This window comes from Gallinula chloropus (genome assembly GCF_964237585.1).
Source record: "Gallinula chloropus genome assembly, chromosome: 1".
NCBI lineage: Eukaryota > Metazoa > Chordata > Aves > Gruiformes > Rallidae > Gallinula > Gallinula chloropus.
The window spans coordinates 76,851,163-76,878,443 of record NC_140085.1 but is presented as its reverse complement, the minus strand read 5'-3'; the positions used below and the strand labels follow the sequence as shown (position 1 = coordinate 76,878,443).

The window sequence follows — 27,281 nt, the reverse complement described above, 5'->3', positions numbered from 1 at the left end:
GCCCTAACGATGTAATAGGAACTGAGGGGCAAGGGGAGAAAATTCTATTCTAGCAGACTCTGGCTTTTGCGTTGGCTCCTGGCCAGCCCTGCTTTGATCACAGCTGACCTTGCTTTGACCAGAGAACTGATGGGGTCCCTCTGAACCTGAATATTCCTGTGATCTTTCAGAAGTGATGGTGGAACTGCAGCATCTCTTTTAAATACTGCTCCTGGGTGGGGATTTTTTTTCAGCTGTACCTGGAAGAGGGAATTTTCTGTTGAACACTCAGATAAAATCTTTGATTCAGTGTGTAGAATTTCAGTCTTAGAGAAGGCATCCATCCTTTGTATAGGAACTGTCATTGTGTGCTCTACATCACTACAGCGTAGCGATATATGGGGAACATATCTGAAATGGTAGCTACTGGTGGTGTTTGAAGCTGCCCAGCAGGATCTGTAAAGGCCTGCTTTGCATTGGCATACAAGGCAGGCATTGGGAAACCCCATTGTGGGGGTTTCTTCTGTCTTGAATGGCACAGGTATGGTTGCATCTGCTTTGAGACCAAGTATGGACTGGTATTTTTTTACACGGCTGTGAAACTCGGCCACAGGAGGTTATGGATAGTCTGACGTGTAACTGTGTTATAAAGCAGTCGGAGCAGTGGGTGGTACAAAAATCCATCATGGCTGTTGAATACAAAGATGTAGATAAAGCCTGGAGGCTCTATCTTGGGGTACTTTGGAAGTATGAGTTGCAAGGAGTTGGGAAGATATGCTAGAACAGTCACTGTATCTGCCTCACTCTGGGTATGCGTTCCTGATAATTGCCAGAGAAGGACCCTTTCTTTTCTTGACTGTGTATGACTCTTCATACAACCCCTTGAAATCCTTCTGAAATCTTTTTTTATATGGCTGTGTGAACTGGGGAGTGTAGCTGAACTGCTGGTATTCTTGGTGGTGAGAACTTGCTACTTGGAGTTGAAAAAGCTTTGAACTACTCGATGACTTGTACTGCCATTTAGAAAAAACACCAATATATCATTGTTATCTTTTATTATTAGACTTTGTTTGCACAACCAGCTGTCACTGTAAAGCAAAACAAGATCTTGACTGCTGAAGTCAGAGACCATTAAAATTGGCTAAAGACCGAATATCCTACATCAGGCCGCTTACTTTTGTACTGAAGCATACTTGAGTATGAGTACTTTTCCTCAGAGACCTTAATGAATATCTAGGTGAGACTTTCCAATGGTGTAAAACTGATCCACGAAACCGACTGCAGCATGGAAATACTGATAAGGGATTAATGGATGTGCATTTAGATGACACTTGTAAACAACTGGGAGAAAAGAAAGCTAAACAGTATCTTCATAAATTTTCCTTTTTGTTCCTCATTTTAAAATAACTCTTACAGTATTTCTTAGGAACTAAGGGTCAAAATCAGTTAGGTCTCTGTGCTTTTGCAGGGCTAAAATCAGCAGGACTCCACAGCAGCACAGAGGTTTGTCCACTAGGATCCAGCTGCAAGCCTGGAAGCAGATTTTTGTTTGCGTGTTGGTCTTGGTTGCTCTGGACTGGAGCCAGCGTTTCGCCTCTGCTTAAGGCAAGAGTTGTACTCTGACAGGCCTTCTGCTGGTGCAAAGAGCTGCTGGGCTGTGTGTCAATCCAGTGGGTTTTAAACACGCAGTGCAAATTAAATTAGTATCTATAGCTTACTGTCAGGGCTTGACTTTTGCTCCCGAAGCCTGGTCATACTCAGATGCGTAAGTCTGTGCTCAGACTGAAGTTAGTGACAAAGCCCTTTGTCACTGCACGCAAGACCTGGTTTTATGAGGCACCCTTAGGATTGTGTGTGCCCATGTGCTTCTTTATGGGCTGCAGGATTTGCACAGCCTTGTTTGTTTAATCTTGTACACTAGTCATGGGTTTACATTCTGTTTCAATGTCTGTCTGGTTTGACTTCTCAAAGTGATGGGCAGGCCTTTCCCAAACAACTCTGATCCTCTAATTGATCTGGTTTTGGAGCTCCCATAGAATTCAATAGATGTTCTGAGCATGGAACAATTACTGGATCAGGACAATGTCTATTTAAGTTCAGTTAAGTCATATAGAACTGTCTTTTTTCCCCTCCCTTCCAGCAGGAAATTGCTTTCATGCTTTTCAGTCTCCCAGCGTAGTTATTATTTATTCATTTAGTTACTTTATTATTTAATTTTGTAGCAAAAAGTAGCTTTAGACTCTACAAGGAAGAGTGGGAAACATTTAGATTTAGCTTTTTCCCCCCTCAAAAGGTACTTGTGCTCTTGCCTCTTTTTTAAGGTACAGCACTTCCACGCACCTCGCAACAGCAGTGGCTAACAGCTCTTAACAATAGGAGTGGGAATAATGGCAGGGGTAGCAAAGAACGTGAAGAATTTTGAAAAGCAATATTCTTCAATGTTGGGAAAGTAATAAAAGGTCAGAACGAAGCTCAATAGAAAAGCCATTATGAGGGGAATGGGCAGAATTCTGGTTTTATGTTGCTGTCAAGGCTTTGGATTTGTTTTCTTTCCATTCTGACAAATTTCATTTAGCTTAATTCAGATTATTATTATTATTTGCTTTAACTCACGCAGTTTTACTAGGTGTGACTGTAACAGTGCACAACTGTAAATGGCTATGTTTTAGAGACTTCTTTCTCTTTCCCTCTTCTATTTGGAACCTCCTGTGTAATGAACTCTTAACCAAGAATTACTGTTTAGGATTATTTACTTAGGGCCAGGCTGTGCTGCCGAAATACAGACTGAGCAGCACCATACTCTGCTGTTAGCTCTGCTAGCTGCTGCAGGACAGCTTAGGAAGGGAGGTACTGAACATATTTATTGTACTGTCCAAAAGTCCTTGTTGTTAATTGAAATCCGCCATGTCTCCAGTTGGTGTTGAAATCTCTATTGACTTCCATGCCAGCAAAACTAAATCAGCTCTGACTGCTTTTGGTAACATCATCTTACCTTCTTACCCCTAATTAATGAAAAAAACCACAAAACACTCTTCCCCCATTAGTGATGGCAAAAGTATGTTTTGAAAGTAGGACTGATTAAAAAAGTATGGCTGGAAGAGGCACAGCCCAACTCTTCCATTTTCCTTTCCCAATATGTAAGAACAGCAAAGTTGGCCAATACTCTTTAAAACCAGCATCCTTCAGGTAAACCTTTCTTCCACACATCCCATCGGTTGTTCAGTGTGTCCAGATAGCAAATAATTTGGTCAATTTTGAACCCAAATAATGTGCAGTGACTACACCTGGGGAGAGACTGCGTAACTTACATTTATTTCTTCTCTATTGCATTTTGTATTTTTTCATCATTTTCATTTCTCCCAGCAACGTCTGATAATAAGATCCCACTGTAGATAGTGCTGGAAGTCTGGAAGGCCTAGAGAAATGTCCTCACAGAGCTGTTAGAGACAGATTAGACATCCATTTCAGCAAAGAAATAGTCTGAACCCTGGACCAGTCCCTCTGGGGAGTTTTATGCAGACATCTCTTTTCCTGCAATTTTTTATAGCAGTTATCAGAGGCTGTTTCAGGTGTCTGTAAGTAAGAGAAGTATGTACTCAAATAAGGGGTGGTGATTTAAAAGCACTCATGATTTCTCTCTGCTGCTATGGAATTAAATACTAAAGCTCTCATTTACCTAGGAGGCAGATGAACTGAGCCACAGGCTGAATGCCTGGAAATCCCCTTAGAAGTCTAATGACGAGCACCATATGCAATCCACCACCTCCGCTGTAGATGTTAGTCTCAAAGATAAGCAGTGAGTACAACAGCTGCAGGATTGCTGCTCAAAAGATGCAGGTCCCTGAATAAACAACTTACTCCTTCCCCACTTCCTCTTCCATTATGCACTGGTAGAAGTTTTCTGTTTTCTTTTACATGTCTTCGTTTGGTTTTGCCGAGCGCACTTAGCAGATGCGCGAGTACCCTTCCTTGCCTTCAGTGGCTATCAGCATTCTGAAAAATGAACTCAAAATGCATTCAGGCTGTCTTTCAGGTCCAGAGGTTAGAATTATAAATAATTGTAATTGAAGGTCTTGCTTAGACTTTGAGTGACGTTTACCGTTTTTCCTCTTGCCATTCTTTAATTCAAAACTGTTGCACTAATATTTTTCTTGAAAATTGTTTTGTCACTGGGAAAAGGAAATGTTTTCAGTATTTAAATCTAATTGAAGACTTGCTTATCCTTTTTCTTTCCTTTTTTAACCTCTCCAAACATGTACTTTTCAGACTCCTCCTTAGCCGTCTAAATTTCCCCTGTGCCCTTTCTGGTTGACTTTGTTAACATGGTATGTTCCTTTTATGGAGTTCTAAATTTTTCATTTTTTGTCCAGCAGATTCTTTGGATGGGAGCCTTGGCCACCTACATCTAGCTGATGTGGGGTGCTAGGGCATATTATCATCTCTTTCGTGGGAAACTAGACTTGAGTCTTTCCCTTAGGGAGTCAGCATGGAGGGATCAAGGTACAAAGTTGTCCCTTTCTTTAACCGGGGCTGCTGATGAAAGCCTGCCAGGGGAAACTTCTTCAGGTGTTGTGGTACTTGGTAGTGCTGGGCATCTGTCTGAGTTTCTCAGCTGAGTGGGTGATGTACTCAGTTTCTGGGGTTCTACTTGTCATGTGCTTCAGGCTCTCAAAAGTTTTATCTGCCATGGTGTTTCAGTATGCAGAAGCATGTGGAATATGAGATGTTCATGGTCAGGCTTGACGAGGCTCAGAGCAACATGATCTAGTGAAGATGTCCCTGTTGACTGCAGGGGGGTTGGACTAGATGACCTTTAAAGGTCCCTTCCAACCTATCGCATTCCATGATTCTATGATTCTGTGCCCATCTTACCTTCAAGGAAAGTCAAAGCATCCAAATTATCAGGCTGACGAACACTCGCTTTAAATTTTAGATGAGCTTTAGAGTAAGAACATGTCCATTTAACCCACTGGAGCAACAAGTAATGTCTTCATTACAAAACAAGGTACCATCAAACAGGGTGGAACAATATATTACATACACCTTGACATTGAATTACAGCCTCCTCTTTTGGTGCAATAGAACCAAAGCTGATATGAGGGCTGACAGCTTAACCCTCACCTGTACCCCTAGCCCCGAAAAATTCTCTTGTACTACATCTTTGTTGTGCCTTCACATCAGATGGGATTGCCTTTCACCGCTCTTTCTGCAGAGGGCTCTGCATGGATCACAGAATCACAGAATTGTAGGGGTTGGAAGAGACCTCAAGAGATCATCGGGTTCAACCCCCCTGCCAAAGCAGGTTCCCTGGGACAGGTCGCACAGATAGGCATACAGGCAGGTCTTGAATATCTCCAGAGAAGGAGACTCCACAACCCCCCTGGGCAGCCTGTCCCAGGGCTCTGTCACCCTCACTGTGAAAAAGTTCTTTTGCACATTGATGCAGAACTTCCTGTGCCCCAACTTGCAGCCATTGCCCCTTGTCCTGTCCCCACAGACCATAGAAAAGAGGCTGGCCATTTCCCCCTGTGTCCCACACTTGAGATATTTATAAATATTAATAAGATCCCCTCTTAGCTTTCTTTTCTCAAGGCTGAACAGCCCCAATTCTTTCAGCCTATCCTCATAGGGGAGACGCTCCAGGCCCTTAATCATCTTCGTAGCCCTCCTCTGGACTCTCTCCAGGAGATCCCTGTTTTCTTTATACCAGGTAGCTGAGAACTGTACACAATACTCCAGGTGTGGCCTGGAGTATCATGTTACTGCTCAGTGCAGTCAAAGTGAGTGGGGTCTCAGCTTTCCCAGGAGGCTGCGTTGAGTTTATGGCGCCTCTGTGGTCTTTAACCACCACACTGATCCCAGCTGGAAGAGTTTACTTGCTGTTTACAGCATGTTCCGGAAGAAGTATTCTTTGCACATACATGTTACATCTTCATAGGGATTGTGTATTTCCTAATAAGATACAAATGATGGACTTGGTACTCGTTGTGTTTGACCCCTGTGTCTTTCTTCAACTCATCCTCCTTCCACATGTCTTTCTCCCTTTCATTTCAATGCTCTCATGTGTCAACTGCAGGGTGTAGCCATTGCTGCCTGTAATGCATTGTTTCAAAGCAATTAACTTGTTATGGAGAGTAGGATAAAAAGCAATAAACAAATTCCAAGCATGTGGCCCCTTGCTTGGTCAGCTTTGAATGCAGTCTTACCAGGACCATGAAAGGGTAGGTCCCACAAAATAACACAACAGGAGAGTCTACTTTGCCACAGGGAAACCCTTGCAAGCAAACCCAATCTGTGTGAAATACTCCTGATAGCTGTTTCCTTGTTTTAGATTAAATAATTAGGCCAGAGTTGGAAACCTAATTGCACGTTGCAAACATTTTTCATTGCAACATCGATTGTGTGTCATGCTCTCTAATCTGGTCATGACCATTTTTCATGTGTCAATACAGCATGGTTCACTGCAGTGTATGTAGAAGCCCAAGTCATAGATGAAATCTTAAAGCCATCACTGAAAGCCTGGGTTGTTTCTTTAATTTATGGGTTTGGCGGGGTTTTTTTCCTCCTGAGATTATTCTATTTTCTGTCTCTTACAGGTTTACTTTTACCTTTCAGTAAATCGTTATTCTGTTCTACCTACTTCAAGCATTACAGGAAAACTTTGCTTGGGTTTCGATGCCTTGAAATGTCTGATTCTTAATCTAATTGCAATCTGTTTAACTTTATGTCCAGTTCTGAGCTTTGAACTTCTTGTAAAACACCATATAAAGTACTGGGTGTTCTTGTACTTCCTAATTCTGTCTGGCATTTGCAACAATTCTTTCACTATCTGTGAGGATATGGCTCCCAGCTCTGCCAAGGCAGGCTTAGAGCCCGATCCACTCCGTTGCTGTGAATAGGAGCCTGTCCACCGACTTCAGTGGGAGTTGATTGAGACTCTTTATAGCTTCACCTTTACAAACCGAATTCCAGGCTATTCTCCATGGTAAAAATCTTGGCAGTGTGGAAGTGAGTGGGGTATTTGCTGTGGAAGTCAAAGGAGCCAGGATTTCAGCTAGAATATTTAATATCTCACAATTTAAAACAACCTATTTTCATCTCTTGGATTTGACTTGGACATTCTGCCTTGAAACAGACACAGAAGATGAAGGTGAAATAAAATTTCCATACTGAAGCTTGATTAAGGTCAGAGCTGCTATTAGATACTTGGTGTTAACTACAGCTGTGTAGGACAGAATTAACTAAAGTCTTTAATTTGCCCCTTAAAGGAAATTCTGTGACATATCTGAGTCAAGGGGATACCACCCAAGTGGCACCTCTGACTTTAAATCTTCTTGTGTGCCAATACTTGCTTTTGACTAATAAAAGTGCGTAGTCTTACTGCAAAAAAAGGAAACAAACACTGTGTGTGTGGGTAAATCTAATTGTAGGTTTATTTATTTTTATGTTTTATGGGGCAATATTTCATACATCTGTAAGCCAACCAGTGAACCCTGAAAGGTCTGATGGTGACTGGTCTTGTAGAGGCTTCATGGGGGCCCTGAGAGATTTTCCATCTGTGAGCTGAATATTTCTCTTGTAACATTGACACTCACCACCAAATGCAAATTCAAAACAGGAACTAGGGCTATATGGGACTTGATGCAGATATGGTATCCTGCTTAAGTCTCCTACCCCCAACCATAGCATCTTTTTTTCTTTTTCTTCTTCCCCCTCCCCCCCGCCCAATTGTGTGGCTATTCCTAAATACAGTTGGATTTCCCATGGCCTTCCAAGAGGACATATTGGATAGCCAGGTAACTAGTTCACTCTTAGAACTTTACATTAAAGAAGGTAAGTATTAAAATTGGTAGGAACCATAATCAGGAGCTGTCCTGGTCCTGGCCAGGCCAGAGTCAACCTTCCCAAGCAGCCAGCCCAGGTGAGCTGAGTCAGGGTCTGTTCCCACACCACCTGATGTCACTCCACCATAAAAGGGGCTGGTTGGGGAGGGGTGCTTCTGGTGCCTCAAGGGCAGTCTGAGTATGGCTGGGGTGTTGGGTTGGTCCTTTCGTCATACAGCTCTCTGTGATGGTTGGGTCGGTAAGGTTCTCTGTGCTATCACCAGGTGCGAGTGTAATTGGCTGTTACTGTTCCATGTCATGGTGCATTAATCCGTAACCTGTCCTTATCCCAACCCACAGAAGCTCTGTCTCTTTCTCCTCTGGGAGTGAGTGAGCAGAGTGTGGTGCTCAGCCACTGGTTGGGGCTGAACCACCACAGGGACCATAATTTTTTCTGTTTTGTTGCTGTGTTTTTCTTTACAAGTCTTCCCAGCCAACTGTAAAATGCAAAAGGCATCCAGGAAATTCTTTACTGTAGTTCTGATGTGGAAATGCACCCGTAAGTGTGTAACAATACAGATTAAAATATATGCCTGTGCATATTTTTATTTATTACATTAGTCTACACATATGAAAGTCTCTGCTTAGAATTTTAGGAAGGCCAAGGTTGCTCTATATTTTATAATGCTTTAATTTTTAATTGTTTAAAATCCTTTTAACAATTACCCAGTAACTAAACTCTTAAACTGTTTCTATCTGCCCCAAGGGTTTTTTTTTCTCTTCTTCTACGTGTTGAAGGGAAATCTGAGCCTAAGAACACTGAAGAGGAAAAACATGTCTCGTCTACTTGTCACGGCATCTATACTTTGCCATTTTTTTGCCACCCAAATGTGACAGGGCAGCACATAAATGTGTGAAGTCTGTCACAAATGGCAGCCAGAGCTGGGAATTCAGGAAAATGAGCTTTGCCTTTTTGAGGCTTTTGCATTTAAATCCTGCAAAGTGCTGAGCGCCTTCTGAAAGGTTATGCTAAGCCTGCTCAGCGTTAGTTCATGGGAGGTGTTCACCTTGCAGGATTCAGCCTGGAAAAGACGTATCTTCTACATGGAGCCCTGTGGGGGATGCGTGGGGTAGGATAACATGACATGTTCCCTGCGCTTTTGTAGGTCTCACGTATGTGATGCATCGTATGTCAGAAATCACAGGTGTGGCTCAGAAGCGTGGGAATGGTGGCTCTAAAGACAGAAAGTCGCAGACAAGCACGGTAGCAGCACCAGCAGAGGTGGTGCAGCCTCACCCCATGCATCAGGAATGTCTCCTTGGCAGTAAAAAGTTGTTTACAGTTCCATGGCACATGTATGGTTCTTCCTTCTTCTAGGGTGCTGTCCAGTGTCTTTTCATGTCCCCCATCTGCAGGAGCTCGCCATATGCTTGGACTGAATAGGCTTGAGGATAATGTGACAACACTGAGCAGGAGGACAAGGCCACCACATCGATGTTATGTGAACACTTAAGAGAGAGCATCTGTGCACTAGAAAGGGCGGGCTGTGTTGTACATTACCACGTGAGGCTCCAGGTGTTTTGCCAGTCTGCAGCCATTCAAGAACCTTAAAATTCGTATTCAAATGCATCTAAATCTGTCTCTCTCTCTGTGTCTGGCGTATGTGTGACTATTTTCCTATTTCATTGGCAGCACCTTAGCAACACCGGTCCTTCCCCTGTTCTGGCCAGGCCCTTCTGAGAGTAGCAGCTAGGTGTGCCTCCCAGGGAGCTCTGTTTTGGCAGGAAAAAAGCATCATTGTATGTTTTTAAAACAGGAACTGACCATGTCACCACCTCCTGCCTTAAAGAGCACATGACAGCACGTGCTCCTTCTCTTCTGGGAGGTGAGGTGTGTAACCTATCACTTGTTTAGAGGGCTGTTTGGGAACCACGCACATCAGCAAGCTGCTTGTGTTGGGTGTCGGGCAACATGGGCAGAGGAAGAGATGAGCTGCGTGAGGCGTGGAGGGGGCACGTTAGCTCTGCAGTCCCTGCTGTCTTCTGTGGTGAGGTATTTCATGTGAAAAGGCGGTGGGGGGTGGAGGGGACCTTAGAAGGAGAAGGGAGGGGGAGAGAGTGAAATGCAAACATCACCACTGTCCTCAGTAAGAGATTTAGATCTCTGTGTTGGCATAAAAAGGTCATTTTGGGCCTGAGGGTTTTGACATTGTTCCTTTAAGTTAGACCCACAACATAAACTATTTTCAACACTTGCCATGAAGAACAAATGACCTTTAGTAACTTGCCCAGGAGACAAATGGTACGTTAACGCAATAAATATACTTTGCTAGTATCGTGAGTCTTGCTTTAATTTTCAATTAGAAACGTTACCTTTCCCTCTCCCTTTTATGCAAAGGACAGCACTCTCATGCTTTGGTTTTGTAACATAGATTTCTTCCCCCTCTGTGGGGTTGGTAATATTCACTGATAATTACTGGTCAGTAAATTTCCTTCTGTTTGGGGACAGCATTTTACATTCTTCTGCTCAAAGTGGGCTGGATGGAGGGTGTCTGTGAGGGAAGGAGGGGATAGTTGAGGAGCACCACCAGGCAGGTCTGCTGCAAGAGCAGAGGGAAGGAAAGCAAAGGGACCAGCAGTTAAGAGCTGGTGCTGGTAAGTACGCCTGCGGTTCGGCTGAGCTTTGATAGCATGTGAAGCGAGAAATGGGGCTGGAAATTAAAGGTGAAATTATTTCAATTCACGTCAGTGAAGATATGAGGTATGGATGCTGGGATGTTGACTTCTGTGCAGGAAAATGAAAGGCTGGCACTCTTCTCTCTGCTCATTTTTATTTCAGTTCAGGTTTCCAGATTGGGTTGTTGTAAACTAGTTGCCAAAGGACAAACTCGTTGAAGGACCTGAATGTGCATCACCAGTGGAATGAGGGTGGGACCACCAGAGCGTCTTACTGGGGATACTCGGCCAACTGTCAACCTCAGCCCCACACAGGCAGCACGGTGGAAGGAAGGGAAGTCTACAGTGTGCTGGTGTGGGAGGGGAGAACACTTGAGGGAGGAGAAAAATGAGTAGGGTTGCACCAGCTCTCCTCCATGATGTACTGTGGCATCCCTAAAGGGGTGGAGAAAGGAAGCAAGCATTAGGAGATGCTTCTGGAGATCTGGATAAAGTTTTGTCAAGGGCATGACGGAAAAGATGTAACTGTCACAAAAGTGGTGAATGCCTGGAAGAAGGGAGAGGGTGTTGGTGATGGGAAAATAGTAGGTCAAGGGATGGCACAGAAGCAAGGAAATATTTAGAAAAAAGAGAGTGATTTGTCATCCATTGAAGTCACTCTAATAGTGCTTGGAAAGTAGGAAAATCTAAGTCCATAATGAAGAGGCTAATTTGGTGTTCCTGAAATATTGGTTAATTATTTCTAGGGCTTATACAGGGCTCTTCATCCCAAAGGGATCTGGAATGCTTTACACAAAAATCAATTTTTCAATGTGCTGATTGGTTTGAGGATTACAGTTATTTCACATAAAATCAAAACATTTTGGAGAAGGATTGTTTGGTTTGGTTTGGGTGGGGTGAAGATCTTTTGTTTCAACAGAAGTTATTTTACAGAACCAAAAATGAAAACTTTCTTTTCTGTTTAGGATCATAAATCTGTCGGAACCTTATTGATGGTGTGTTTAAGTAAAGAATTTTTAAGCAAAGACTCTGGAAATTTAAATTTGAGATATTTTAAGTTGAAACAGCCTTTTACATCTCCAGAAATGCTTGTTTCTTCTTTTGCGTCAGTCTGCCAACTGATTCTGACTTTTTTATACATAAATTAGTCGTCCATATATTTTTTTAATCAGCTATAATAGTACAAATTTTTTTCACCAGCTTTATGTCTGTGCCCTTTTATGATCATTCAAGTGGGACTTAAATAGAGCTGAAGAAGTGTGCTGCTCTGAGGCAGGTTTATTGTGGAAAAGCTGAGCTGGGGAGAAGGAGCTTGAAGTGGAAGGAAGCAAAGGATGAATGAAATGAAAATAAGGGAAAACTGGAAGGAATTGGACAATGTGAGTAATGGTGACAGTTACTCCCCAGAGTAAAAATAGGAGCTAGGAAATGAGAATTAGGGATGCAAAGATGAAAAGGGTAGTTGGGAGGGGAAAAAAAAACCTGACTAAAAAGGCAAAAATAGGACACTCCACCTTTATTTTAGTGAATGCTTTAATTCTCCATTTTCCTGAGAAATGCCATATATTTCTAAATTTGGAAAGGAGGATAGGGTGGCTATTTTTAGGAATTACCAATGTTTGTGACTGCTTGCGATCCTGTAGTTAACCAGAGGAAGAAAGAAAAATACGACAATGTAAAAAGTTAGTGGAACTGAAGAAAATACTGTTGGAAACCAGAACCTCAGTAATACATAAGCTTTCTGGTCATTGTCCTTCTAGAGTGGTAACACGAAGCCGATATTAATAAATTTCATGTGAATGTTAGAGGCGTAATCCTGCAAACACTTACAGGTTATTGGCAATTTATTTTTTCCCCTCTTTTAATGGAAACTGATACTCCTGTGCGATCAGGTGGCTCCAGAAACTAAGGGCTCAAGAAAAGGACTCGGTCTTGCTAAAGTTGTGAGAAGAAATCACAAAAAGTTGGGTGTGCTTTTTTTTAATGCCATTTTTTAGCCCCAAGGGGAAATTCACACTCAAAAAACCACTTCTTATGGGATTTTTCTTCAGAGATTACAACTCTGTGTGCCTGGTTCCCAGTTTAGGGAGCCTGGCTTACCTTTATTTAGTGGACAAGAATACCGTAAACTGAAAATCTTTTTTGGTTATTCCTCAACCTCACTTTTTTCTTTTTTCTTTTTTTAATTTTCTTCTAAATTTTACTCAAAATAAATCAGTTAAAAATGGAGTACTCATTTTACAGGCCCTCACAGAACCCCTGAGGCAGGTTCTGCTGATCTCTCTCTTTCGATTGTTCATCCTTTTATAGAACAACACTAGGAGCCTTGAGGATACGTTTGACTAGCAGCCACAGTCAAGAACTCAGGACGTGAGAAGGGGGAAGGAAAAAAAAAAAGAAAAAGAAAAAAAAAAAAACCTGGGTCAGCAGTACAAACGGGGAAATGACACCAGCATGGTGGTGAGACTGAGGATTTCTGCTTCGCTGGTAATTTCGAACTTTCTTTTTAAATGGGTTTTAGATGTGGATTTTCAAATGAGCTCTTTGAAGTAGAGACAAGGCTATGCAAATTTTTTTTACACAAGAAAAACATATGAGGGAAAATTAAAATGATCCTTACTGTCACTCCCCTCCACTGTCCCTCTCCCTCTTTCCCCACCATGGTGTATAGAGAAGGTCATGGCATTGATTAGCATGCCCATGGTCCAACTCCATCCAAGCTACAGGGAAGGTATACTGCAGTTACCTGGACAGGGGACACTATCTGAATGCTCCTGCTAGCACACCACGGCTAGTCAGCGCTTCTGTGTTGGTCTGTTGTTTTTTGATAACATACCAGGTCATCATCGTATGTCGCTGATGTCAAGGGGTAATTTGTACTTACTGAAATTCTGATCGCTGTCGGATATTTCATGAGTTACTCTATGGTTCTGTTCTTGCTTGGGTAACACAAGGCATGTAAGTGGTTGTAGGCCTGTTGGTCGTCTCTGAGTCACGAGTTCCAGTTCTTAGGAGTTGTTTTTATACAGCATGCGTTATTTTTGCATTTGAATGTCTTCATTAAATTCAGCTTTCCACCTCTCTAATTTTACTTCAAAATCTGAAATTCATGCTTATAGGTCGCTACTGAGTTATTTTAAACCCTCGGTTTTAGATGGTAATGCTGGGTAGCAATAACTTAGGTAAAAACAGTATTAATTTTGTTTAGTGAAAAGTTTATGGAAGATTTAAATAGTCAGTCTGGCATATTATTAATAAATTTCCTTCATGAGCAAGAAATTAAGAAACCTTGGGTGCAAGTATAATAGAAACATTTAGAAATTTGATTTACAGATGAAAATTCAGAAGCAGAGATGTCTCATCTTGATTTTGCTCATCAACTTTGGGGAGCGGGTATCCCTTTAAAGTACCATAGGAAATGGCAGGTTGGCAGCTCCACCTCTGAACCTGACCGAGAGCAGCAGGATCCACCAAAGTCAAAACTAAAGAGAACTGACAAAGGACAGAACATTGCCAGTGGAAGAACAAGTTTTTCTCAGAACTATCTGAGTGGCTGAGCATGTAAAGCCAAGTAGAAATATCAAGACGACTAAGGAAAAACTACTTGAGTATGGGCAGCATCTGTCAGTGGGGCAAACCCCCAGTGAGACAGCCGCAACAGTGGGGTCCTAAGAGTTGTCCGAGCTCTGACGATGCAAGGAGCCTACACGGAGCTGAGAGAGAGGACAGGGGGAGGCAAGTCTCTTTTGCTGGGGGAAACAGATCACCTGCTTGTGCTAGTGGCCAAGGAGCAGATACTGAAACTTTATAAATGGGCTCCTGAAGACATCTGGTTCTCCATTGCCTCTGCACGCTGCAGTCATTCAGAGTGATGCAAAACGTAGGTGCAACAATCCACTTTTAAGTTTACCGGAGAGCCAACATGTGCTGCCACGATGTGCCTGTGCTCCTGGTTGTCTGGCAGCAGTCTCCTGCTTGTGCCTTCCACCACCAGAAGCCATGGCACTGCCTTGGTGTGGTGCTGTGCCCTGCTCAGTGGTCTTGCCCAGCATGCACTGCTGTGAATGGGAGACAACATGCATGCCCGTATTTTATTCTTTAAAGAGACTGAATAATTGATACAAGAAAAATATAAAGGGTATCTTAATATGGGTGACCTGTCTCTTCATTTAGTCGCCTTCTAAGATGGCTACAAAAGGAAGGAACCAAAAGTACTGTATGTTAAACAGCAAGGGTATTTGGGCACCATAAACTCCTGTGGCCTAAAGACATATACTACATCATTTGGCATACTGGGAGCAAGCTAGGGCTTGGGGATAGATAGCAGCAGTGAGAGGGTCACTTGAAAGCTTGTGGGTCAACAGGAGATTTAGATTAGTTGAGAGGTCTCGGGGTTTGTTGATCATTGAATCATAGAATGTGTTAGGTTGTACGTGACCTTTAGACGTCACCTAGTCCATCTTGATGATGGGAAGAAGCTGCAAGCCAGTGGTAGTTGTTTTGTAGAAATACTGGAAATGTGTTAAAATTTTAGTGAGGAAAGGGAAGTTATCATCAGGAAAGCATATCCAGTGGAAACACTTAGGAGAAGTTGGAGTGCTGCTCTTTGGCATGCATTGACCTTCTGAGGAAAACAGGGCAAGTCCAGTCTCCACAGATCCAATTTGGTTGTTCCAGCAGAGAAGAATAAAACAGAATAAGGGTAGAAAACAGACTGCCCCTTTGACTATAAAGGTTCACATGTGAGACTGCTCTTCTAATAAGTCAGCCAAAATTCTAGATGGCTTGATGCATTTCCCAGGTTCTGTGTTTTTCATAACTTCAATAGAAAAGTATTTCAATTTTTTTAGGTGCTGAATTGGAAAGAAGTAACGTGACAGCAATATTGCTTAGTCTCCTTGCCTGAAGTATGAGTGTGATGTCAAAACGTAAAAGGAGTCAACAATAGCATGGAGATAAGCTGTAAGGGCTCCAAAGTGTATGGCAGGAACTGCAGAGCCATTAAAGTGACCTTTCAGTGTAGGAGAGTGTTGTCTCGGGGAGTGTTTGTCAGTTTAAGTAGAGTCATAGTAGCAAATCCATACTATCAAAATTAACTGTTGCTCTGCAGTGGCATTTTTAAACATTTGTTTTTAATTAACCATTTCACAAATGCATTTAAGATACTAGTTCAGTAAACATTTGAAATTCTTCTGAAATGGAAGCAGGGCCAATTATTTTTCAGATTTGTTGAAAATACATTCTCCCATCCATCTTATTCTCCTTAGTGTGGTAATTATTAAGCTTTGCGGTCTGGTTTGGGTTTTGGTTTTGGGGTTTTTTTCATAACTTCTTTACCTTTAATTCTTTCATTTGATTTTCCACGTGGAGAAGTTGGCTGGTGTGGTTCTTCTGCCCTCCTAGGCAAAGAGCCGCCAATGTCAGTATTGATGGAAGGTTAAGCGCTGACAGAAACTGGGCTGCTCTCGCCCAGGTAAAGAGGAGTCTTAAACACTGAGCTGGTGCTGTGAGCGAACAGCTGCTTCGTCTGTGAAAAACATCTTCCCCCACTAAAACTTTATTAACAGTTGTGTAGCTTCATCGGTGGGAGTAATGGTAGGAGGTGGCCTGATGTAAACAAACCACAGGTGGCTGTGCGGGGATTTTATCGCAAGGGCATCTGGGCCTCTTCTGAACAAAGATATCCCATCCTTTCTACTGCTGGTGGAACAGAACTGGTTTTAAGAATGGTGGGGAATGATAGGGAAAGAGGCACGCAAGGGAGCAGTGGTTTTTTGCCCTCTCTGCATGTCTCTGTAGATTTCTTTAGGCCAGCTGGTGGGATCAGGATATTCCTTACAGGGGTACCGGGTGAGGCTCACAGGTAGTTAATATTTTTGAACTTGAAATGTGCAAAAATGATGATAGTAGTTGGGATTGTTACTATTCCCCATTTAGCACAAAGTTGAAATACTGAGAGGCTAAAGATCTCTGAACCAGCTAGCCTCAAGCCCCAGTTTGCAGAGGAAATCTATTACTCATTTCCTGCCTTTACTTAAAATAAAGAACACCCTGCTGCCCAGTACCGTGTCTAAGAAGACACATCATCACTAAATTTTTGCCATAATAATAAAAGTGACAGAAGGGGATTCCCCCAAATGTTTGATGCCTTTCTGCTGTGTGGCTCTGGCAGTCCCAGAATAGCTGTGCAGATTCTACACCAAAACGGGAAGTCAGAGGGGCTTACACATGCCTCTTCTCTGCTTTGGCCTTACTGGAAATGCATGTCCTTGTTTCAAGAAGTAGCTGAAGGGGCACGGTGGGAGAAGACCAATGGACTTAAATCCAGAAAAAGGTGTCATTCAGGAACGGAAGAGAAACCACCTCTTCTCAAAGAAGAACTTGAGGGGAAGGCACTGAAGTGGCCTGGGTACTAATTCACTCTGACTCTACCCGTAACACACCCTTATTCTCTGCCGTGCTGGAGGCATGCATGCTTTTTGTATTGTATCACAGTTCTGGAGGAGGATGTGGCATCTCACCAGTGGGGTTATGCAGTGTGACTCCCAAGCAAAGGGACGTCGTCATGGACTTGGGGCGCGCGTACCTGTGGCGCTGTGGAGGGTTGTGCACGTAGAGAACGCAGAAATGGTTCACTAATTTGGAGACAATTGTGTGAGTAAGGCCATGTCTGTGCTCTCAAAGAGGTCAGCAGTAGATGAGTGGGCACACTGGAATAGATCTTGTATAGCTTTAACTATATTGATACAGATAAATTGGTACAATTTTTGTGTGCTGACAAGATACAAATGTTGTCAGCCTGCGCTAACAGCATTATGAACTGAAGTCCAGCTGTCCTCAGCTGATACTTGTGGTTCTTCAGTTTGGCCTCTTTGGAACGAATCTGGCACCTGCAGTGAGGCAGATTTGAAAACCAGGCTTTCACATGTGGAGATATCAGGACCCTAAGTAGGTAGGTAGGTGACCTCAATGGAAGTTCTTAAGTGTAGAGAGGGCTTGAAAATCTGTGCCTCAATTACCTGTGCAGACCCTTCCAAGAACCATCTTTAAAATATGGGTGTGGAGCACCAAAACTCTGGGCTCAGTGTCAGGTTTTCCAGTTATCTAAGTTTTGGGTTTGAGTTAACTTTAACTTTGCAATGGGGATTGCATGTCAAAGAAGCACAGCGCTGAGGCTGGAGATGAGGAACATACCTTCTAACAGGGCTCAATTTAACATGGTGCCCCTCCTAAGCAGTTGCTGACAAAGAAATAAATATGCTGATTACCTGATGTAAGTGGAAAGCCTTTAGAATTCATTCAAAACTTGCAGTATGCTCCAAAAGGGTGTCATTTCTACATCCTCATGTTAATTTACAGACAACAGGCCACCACTTAGTCAATTCTAAGAAGTAGAGTATATTAGCATTACTGTTATCATCATGCTGACAACTCGAAGATCATTTTCTAATAATTGAAATTTAAAGCACCAGACCCATAGCTGGCATAAATCATATTAATTCCAGAGACTTCAGTGAAGCTCCAGTGCCATTCAGTAGCTGCACATTGTGTGCCCTATGGTGATCTATGGCTTCTGTTTGAAGAGAAGTAATGTGGCGATCTTAGACTTAGGAAGTATCTGCAAGCTAGGAGTACCTGTGAGCATCTGGTGCCTTAGTCTGCTTTGATTTAATAGCATTGGAAAGAATCCCCAGGTGTCTCCTTCAGCAGCACCGCTCCACGCAGGAGAAAGCTGGCTTTGCAGGGGAGCACTTGCCACATCAGTCACTGAGCAGACACATACCATGTGTCTCTATCTGCATTCCCCAGTGCTGAGCCAAGGGGCTGTGCACAGAGCAAAGCCCCAGCTGCAGAGTTTTGCGTCGGTGAAGATGGGGCCTTGCTAGGGGATCCCCTTCCTGGCTGCAGCACAGGGCTGTGCCCTCCTGCCTGTTGACACTTCACTATGAGGGTGCTGAAGCACTGCAACAGGTTGCCAAGAGGTGGTGGATGCCCCCTCCTTGGAGGTGTTCAAGGCCTGGCTGTATGGAGCCTTGAGCAGCCTGGTCTAGTGAGAGGTGTCCCTGCCCATGGTAGGGGGGTTGGAACTTGGTGATCTTTAAGGTCCAACCCAAACCAGTCTGTGATTCTATGACTCTTCCAGGTTCAAGGGCAGGGATGTGCATGGCTTCCCAGAGGAGGGACATGTCAGGACTGTAGTGGTTTAATGCAGCAGGCAGCAAAACTGGCCAGTGGCATGGGGAGAGAATTAAAAAGGAAAAAAAAAAGTACATCTATTGGGTTGAGATAAAGACAGTAGGAGAGACAAGGAAGAGAACTTGTATAACAATGATAAAAGAATATCCAGAACAAGTGGTCCATAGCACAATTGCTCACCATCCAAAGCCAATGCTCAGCTAGTTCTTGAGCCAAAATGTCTCCCAGCCTATCCCCTGGTTACATACTGAGCATGACATCATACAATATAGAATATCCCTCTGTCCAGTTGGGGCCAGCTCTCCTGACTGTATCCCCTCCCAGGTTCTTGGGCACCCCCCCTGCCACCTTGTTGGCAGGCCAGTATGAGAAGCTGAAAATCCTTGACTGCTTGGCAACAACTAAAACCATCAGTGTGTTATTAACATTATTCCCATTCTAAATCCAAAACACAGCACGATGCCAGCTGCTAGGAAGAAAATTATCTCAGTAGAAAGCAGTGGCCCAGTTCTTCAAAGGTGGGAGATACAGGCTAGTGATGGAGGAACGTAAAGATGGAACCAGTTGTGCATCTTGTCTCCACCAAATGAAACTGCATTCCCATCTCCTGTGGGGTAAAATATGCTCACAAGAGGGTATCACAACATCTGCTTTCTGTACTTGATTTGCTCTGCAGTTTTTGTTTGACCTTGGGTGAGTCATGAGAGGTTACCATCCCGTTTGGCTTAACTATACAAGTAATAAATAAATACAATAGATAAATAAATACAGTGAGAAAGAGAGGCCAAAAGAAAGCTCTTCAGCTCTTCATTAGTATTTTTAATGAGAAGAGGAAAAAAATACTCTTTTTTTTTTTCAAACCACACATTTTAATGTTGCCTACAACAAATGGTGCTTGAAAGCATAAAAGGTCTGAGGTAGTTGGTGTGTGTCAGTAATTCCACAGTTGGGACTGACTGCATCTGCAGTATAGCCTCTCCCACTCAAAAATACACCCATGCATACATATAAATATATATATATGTATTTATATAGAAGGCACAGCAGTACATACGGTAATTTACTAAAATGACTGCAACGTGAGTTTTGCCCTTTTTGCTGGGGAGTCTCACTCTTTCTGGGGAGGGACGCTTCCTTGGGTGGTTTCAGCCTCGCTGAGTTTTCAGAAGAGCTGACTTTGCTGCTCCGATAATGAGCGGCTCACAAGGCTGAATCCTGCCCTGCGCTCTGCAGACGCAGCTGCCGCTGGCTTCAGTGGGAGCCGCGTGTGCACGTTCAAGGGCAGAACGTGGGCCAGCGTTGTTAGGTGCATGTAAGTGCTCTTAGAGGCTAAGCAGGGGTCACATAGAGTTGCTGGCCTAAAGCCACCTAACGATGAAGTGGGCTGGTTTATCTTCCTCGGGATGCTTTCTTTTAAAGCCTCACATGTTGTTTAGAGATGAGGATGTGGAGTTTTTTCAGTTAGTTGGAGAATTATTATTTTTTTAATTATATCTAATGTGTTAATTTCTTGCTGTGAACTGTGCTGTAACAGTGTTGTTTGCTGTTGATCAGCTCCCGGATTCCTCTCTACAAGTGGCTGTGTTTTCAGTGGTGAAGCACTATGGTAATTCTGCAGCCTGGAAGACGAATATATGATCCTAGACGATGTTTTTGTTAGGTAAAAATATTGAATCTTTTCTAATATGAGGACAGGGTGAGATCAGGAAACAGAGGAGCACGTACAGTTTCGCCACTTTACATTAGAAATGTTTCCATGTGACCAGAAGTAGATGAAGGAAACCACGCGTGTGCAGCGGACCACCAAAAGGTGCACACCTTTTTTCTATTGCTTCATGCACACCGAGAGCATGGAAACTAAATTAAGGTCTGTGCTGATGGGCGGCTTGCTCGCTGCAAAGTCCTCCTATGTTACATGCCCAGGGTGTTTTGAAAAAGAGAGTTTGAGACCCGCAGAAGGGTCTTTCTCGAGACCTTTGAGATTGTGCTGGTGTACTTTAAGAATGAATTTTCAATCTGCTTATTTAAGTGCTGTTCAGGTGAGCTTTAGATCACTGTGATTAAGCCTATTTTAAGAAATCTTTAAAATGCAACTTAGCCTCTGAAGTTTGTGAGCATCTCATGGAAGAACATGCAAGAAACCTGTGCATGCTACATACATGTATGTGGCGTGCATGTATGTATGTGTATATATACGTGCTGATGGAGACATGTATTACTTTGGTATTTGTGATAATACCAGAATTGTTCTCTGAGGCAGAGATCCTGCAAATCTATGAAAGCTAATTCTGTTGCATGATGGCGTGGTCTAAGGATATGAGTCTTCTCACATGTTCATGTTTATGTTTTTTTAAACCATATGAAGGGTATCTGAAGTGCCAAAATGTTTAGGCATTCTAATCCAAATGATATGAGTAAGAGGGATAAGTATTCTTAATTTAAGAAAAGATTATATGGTTGCAATGAGACGAAAAAAAAAAAATCCCAACCAACAAAGCTAAATCTGTTACTCTTCACAAAAAATAGTTTTGCTTCCAAAGTATCTCCTGAAGCCACCTGTGATGCTTGCCCAGCCACCTAGAAGAGACCCCAAAGATGGATTCCTGACAAAAAACACTTCCTTGATATTTTCTTTTTTTTTTTTTTAAATCTGTTTTCCTTCAGAAAAGAATGGCTTACAGGGGAAATTATTTTCTCATTCTTTATTTTTTTTTCACTTGTCTGAGTGATGGATTGGACTTACTAGGAGCTGCGTCTTGAGAAAAGCAGGAGGCAAATCAGGGTATATATTTAAGTAATTCAAACTGCTGGAGAGAGCTGTACATTGGAAAGGACACTGTGAGAAAAAGTGGCCATAGTGATGCTTTTTTTTTTAGTTAGCTCGATGGAGAGGAACTACTGGAGGGAATCCAGTTAGTGTCTTACTAGAAACACTAGAGGCTAAGGAGGGATTGCCAGTGATTAAATTTAATTTAAAGAATGGAGTTTGGGTTTGATTCACCAGTATACTTCCCGAATCCAGCAAAGGGGAATGGTGTGGGTTTTCCCTTTTCTTTACATACTGCATGTGAGCTTAAGAACAAAGTTTTGATAGGGCCCTGCTCCCCTGAGCAAGACAGCATCTTGATCTTCAAAGGGGTGTGCTGAAGACACGTGTATGAATTGTCCCTTCCTAAAAAAGAAAAGCCTGCTCACTCAGCAGTAGTTGTGACATGAAATGTAGCTCCAGTAGATGATTTGCGCTGAAATTCCTTCTTCCATAACTCGCTTAGATATTTGATGGTCTTGGTTTGCAAATGAAACCCGCTGCTTCTGTTGCTGATCCTGCCACTGTTGACATGAAAGAGTTTAATACGTACACTTGAAGCTCGCTGCTTCTTTCCTTTCGTCCTATGCCAAAAGCTCGCGCTCAGTGGAAAACACAGCCCCAATGGTGTATCTATCCGAAGAAAACATGTTTATGTTAGCAAATACCACCGGTACAGTAACATAAACTTCCACTAATGCAAGTGGCAAGGCAGTTCTGCAGTATTTATACTATTAAGAAGATAATCAGAGCTATGGAAAGGTCCCCTTTGGCTGGTTCCACGTGTGATACCGTGGTGTGGTGCTTACACAGTCCAACAGCGGTGACTCGGCTTTCTTTCTTAATCCGGGCAGAGCTGTACTCTGCTGTAAAGCTGTTACTAGCAACAGTTCATGGCTTGGCTTTATGCCACGCTATTACTCAGGTATTTTCTCTTCGTGAATTCAGAATACAGGATATGCAAGCTGGATAGATGGGGGATTTTTCTTTCTTCGCTTGTCTCTCTGCACTAACAATTTACATATTATAGATCATCATGGCTCAATAAGTATCCAGCCGTAGTTCTGATATGAAAATAGATTTTCCTCATGACAGAAATCAGCGCACTAATTTAGTTTTATTCCACTTTTTGAAACTGTACTGTGATTGGTGTGTCACCCAGATGGATTTATTCAAGCACAGTATGAAAATGGCCATTACAGAAATAGGCACAGTCTCTCCAGTCACGATGTAAAACCTGACAGAGATAACACTGTGGTGTAATCTAGCTTCATAAAATCACATTTACTGTTCTGCATTCAATAAAGTCCTCTTATTTAGGTATTGGAATGAAAACATGATTTGCTGCTTTTGGGTTTGGATGAAAACTATACTCAAAGATTTTTCCAATGGAAAACATTAAATATGAAAGATTCAGTGATACTCTATAGGACTTCCAAATTTCCAAATTGCAGCATAAAAAATTTCTGCCGAGCTCCAAACATATGTTCTGTCTTTCTTTTTCTTTTTGTTTTTTTTTTTCTTTTACTTTTTGTTAATGTCACCATACAGTGTTCTATAGGAAGAATTTGTTGAAAACCTTTTGGATACAAAAAACCCTACCACATTGTGGTATAAATTATTGTCTGTTGATTGCCTCTAGTTTGTTTTACTCTTGTCTTACTTGTGACTGCATTCCCAGTTACTGCCATACTTTTTAGTAAGGTAAATTATGTGTTTAACAAGAATTCTTAACACAGAATTACAATAAAGTGTACTATTGAGAATTCTTCAAATGAATGTATTTTTTTCCCTAATTATTTTAATACCTGGATTTGCCACACTTCAGAACCTAATTTTCAGGAATTAGCTGGGTATGATGGGTTATTTATATGTGTTCTTTGGAAGAAGTATGATAGTTAACAAGGGTAGTCAGCTCTTTGCAGGCAAGTGGCTTATGTTGTGTGTTGTGCTGCCTGAAATTACCAGTGTAGCTGATAGCAGTAGTAGTTAGTTAGAATTTTTGCCTGGTTTTAGGGGAGTTGTCCCTTAAAACATCTCCTAGAAGAGGGAAGAGTTGAGGCACGGACTCCCACACGTGTGTGACAATGTTCAAGGTTGTGTGCTTAGTTTGTGTTTATTTTATGGGCTAAAATTACTCTCTTAGGTAAAATGGAATACTGTGTTGTGTTGCTTGATGGAAGATATTTATTTATTTATTTTTCTAATGTGACTTAGGCAGGAGGAACTAAAGTCAAATTGAACAGTTATTGGGTTCTAGATTCAAAAGTCAAACAGCTACTTTGAAAATTAAGTGGTTGTAATTTCAGCTGTTCGAAACAATTTTCATACAGACCAGAAGCAAGCTGAATTATTGCTTCCTTGTGTGGGTAATCTTTTGGTACAAAAAAACATGACAGATTTTACCAAGACTGGTGCTAAACTAATTGCTGCCTTTAACATTCAGTTTATAACCTGTTTATCCTTACATACGGACTGAATTTGAAAGCATCACGTTGGCCGTGGTGAGCTGAAGAACCAGCTGCATGTATGTATCGCTCATTGCTCTCCAGCAGGTTTGCTGACGTGGTGCTAGTGGTAGGAGAATGCCACTGTCCAGCTGGTTTTCTGACTTCTGTTCCTTTTCATGTCCTTATTCCCCACAGTGCAATTCTTGTAGGCATATTCTGGCAACCTTGGTTTGTGCTTCTTGGAAAGCTGCTGCATCTTTCTGCCTGTCTTTTTTCAGGCAGCCCCAGCATCGCGGTGTTGTGTGGCTGTGTGGGGTTTTAATGTGTGAAAAGCCACAACATGGCCTTGCCTAAATCGAATGAGCCCAGCTGTAGTCTGCTCTGGTTGCTGGTCCAGAGTTCAGCCTGAGATTCCCAGCCAGCAGCACAACACATCGTGTTGTTTCAGTAGTAACAAAACCCCACTACAGTATATACTGATGCTTGTTTTTGATAGGGAGTATGTCTGATGTTCGGAGTTACATTAACAACATATTTGAAGGCCAGGGAGATTGCTCTTGTAATGAAGTTCTTCTCTGATGTTGTTATCATTAAAGCTGACTGAAAATGTGCCGTTTAGAACTGGTTTTGGAAAGTGGAGTTCTGAGAAATGTATGGAGGATAACTTTAACTTTGCAGTTTCGGTTGACAACAGAAGGATCTTTGTATGTGAACGTTGCTGCAGTGCCTCATGGGAATTTTAGGTCAGCTGCACCCTGCAGATCCGTGTGTTCAACACCCTGGCTTTCCTGGGCATCCCAAAGTGCCCCGAGCCTCCTACTCCTGTAGTCCCAGCAAGAAGAGGGACTGAGAACATTTGAGGAGATGTAATCTGTGCTGTCAGCTCTGTGCTACTTTTCTCACCATCGTATCTCAATTTCTTGCAGCAGCTTGTTCATAAGTATGGCTAATGCCTGTAACTGTTTTCCTTCTTGCTCTTTCTGTTTCATCCAAGGGAAAATTGTGTGTCCTGTGCAAGTCTTCCAATCTTTTCAACTGGGGCTTCTTTTCATGTTTCAAATATCTAAGCTGTGGTGTGTAGCATTATGAGAAGCACGTAGAAGCAGTTCATCCATCAGATGCAATGGGAAAGGATAAGGTTTTTCACGGACCCTTATTCCAACGAGAGCTGCTGCCACATTTTTGACCAGCTCCTGCAAAAACTCTGCCTCCCGCTGTACCATTACCATGATGGCATAAAAGCCTGCAGTGCCTAAGTGGAGCAATTCACCATGATTTTGGAACTTTAAATGATACTTTGAATATGCTGTAAACATGCAGGCTGTGCGGTGTCCTGAAAATAGGGACCTTGTTCTTAAATCTGAAGTGCTGTGGGAGCATGGATTTGTGATGCTGGGGAGGTACGCTGCAAGTTGCTGTATGCCAGAGGACCTCTTACTGAGAGGAGTGTGGGGACGTTGGATGCTTGAAGTGCAGGGAAGCGTTTTTAAGTGACAACATTCTTTCTTTGTATCCTAAAATACAGTAGGCTGTATGGGGTTTGGGGGGTTTTAGGGTTTTTTATTGGGGGGGAGGGGGGTTATGAATTTCATTAGTGGGGGAATAGGTGAGGGAACTTTTTCGCATAATTAGAATAATGCTTTTCCTTCATTGCCTTTCTCTGCAATGTTAAATGTTGTCATGCGCTCCAAAAAGCAACTTTGAAGCTATGTTTGCAAAGTGATAAACTGAATTTATCTCGCAGATGTAACCAACATAGATGGAAAAAAAATGGAAACCCAAACCCTATTGTCTTCACCGCCAACGCTGGGCTGCATTTCAGGCTCACTGAGGTTAGCCAGAAAGCTGGGCTCTGTCCCAGCACTTGCCCTGCACATGACTTAGCAGGACCCTTCAGGGACCTGACTGGTCTGTCTGTATATGGTAGAAGTTGGCAAACTGAGCAGTCCAGTGCTGCCTGGACCCTCTTCTGGTGCCAGGGTTAAGTGCAGGCCCAGACATCAGAATGCCTTTTTCTTGCTTTCTCCTTCTCCACGTTTTATTTTCTTGTCAGATCCTGTACGGAGACACTAAGCAGGGTTCTTGTGCCAGCTGAAGATTTCATGAAATAGGATCCCGCTGGTGCATATTTGGCCCTGCAGAAGATGAAACTCCTTGTGTGCAGGTGCTCACAGAAGATGAGGAAGGAGCCTGGAGAAAAGAGAGATCCAAAGTGCAATATTTTCCCCCTGGAAAGAACCGTGGCCGTGCCTTTCCACCTTTGGAAGCCATTCCTCCTCTTGCTTTCCTGTCTTGTCTCTCTGCTGTCAATCCAGAGAGTGTCTCAAACTTCATTTGCGCTCATTTCACACAGAGTTTGCTTATCAGTCTGAAAGGCGACTGTCTGATCTTTCCTTTTGCATGCTTTCACTTTTAAGATCTTCCCTTTCTTATGTAAAAAAGGCAATTAGAGTCGTATCTGTTTATTTTAAACAAAATGGCTGTTAATTAGCGTGATCAAAAACCCTGCCATTGTAGACTATGGGTTTCACTTTGTAGTTGCACTAAATTGCGTACAGTTTGGTGCCAGCTGACATGATAGCAACACAAAGTCTAGCTTTTTTTAACTTAATGAACAAACAGATTTATGAGGCTTTGTTATCTTCTGGTTTAGATCTATAGGTTCTGAATGCATTATTTAGAGTTCTTGTTTCTTAATGACTAATGTCATGTTGTTACTTATTAAGAGTGCTTTAACTTGCTGAAGAAGTTTCCCTCTCTTTTGTATCCCCTTTTTTTCGATCTTCCATCTTTCTTTTTTTTTTCTTTTTTTCTTTTTTTTTTTTTTTGATAGCTTAATTAAACAATACATCTGTGGTAGACAAAACAGTTGAGATGCACTTGTCTAGTCGTGCTCAGGTATTTCAGCACCACTATCTCTCTCATGCTGGTGTCCTGGTGAGGAGCCTGGATATTCCCTCGTCCCTTAAACTAAGAATAGGGGCAGATCCTTAGTTTTTTCCTTGGCTCCATCACTGCCTGGTATTCACTCATAATGTCTGGACAAAAGATGCCCACAACAGTCCATCACTGCAGGCTTGCTTGTGTTTGGAAAGAAGATTAAGAATATTGGTGGTTGTCTGTGATAGCTTGACTCCCAAGCATCTCGATGCAGACATGGAGATCTGCCATCCTCTTAACGTGAGTGGCAGCTGCTTCATGTAAATGAAAAAGCCTTTTTAAATTAAAGGCATTTTAACTAATATGTGAGATTTCTGGGTGCCTTCTTTTCTATTACCATGGTTGTTACTTTTAGAGGGAAGGAGCTCATTTAAGACTTTTTAAAGGTCTGGTATTTGTATTCGGTGTGGT

General features: G+C 42.5%; 1 long non-coding RNA gene across 1 annotated transcript in view; it reads left to right on the top strand.

Moving 5' to 3' along the window:
• The first annotated feature begins 12,715 nt into the window (after nt 1-12,715).
• Nucleotides 12,716-27,281, top strand: part of LOC311205171 — a 150,712-nt gene continuing 136,146 nt past the window's right edge. Inside the window, exon 1 of the long non-coding RNA XR_014618143.1 lies at nt 12,716-12,965. This is a non-coding gene — a long non-coding RNA (uncharacterized lncRNA). The remainder of the gene's footprint in view (nt 12,966-27,281) is intronic.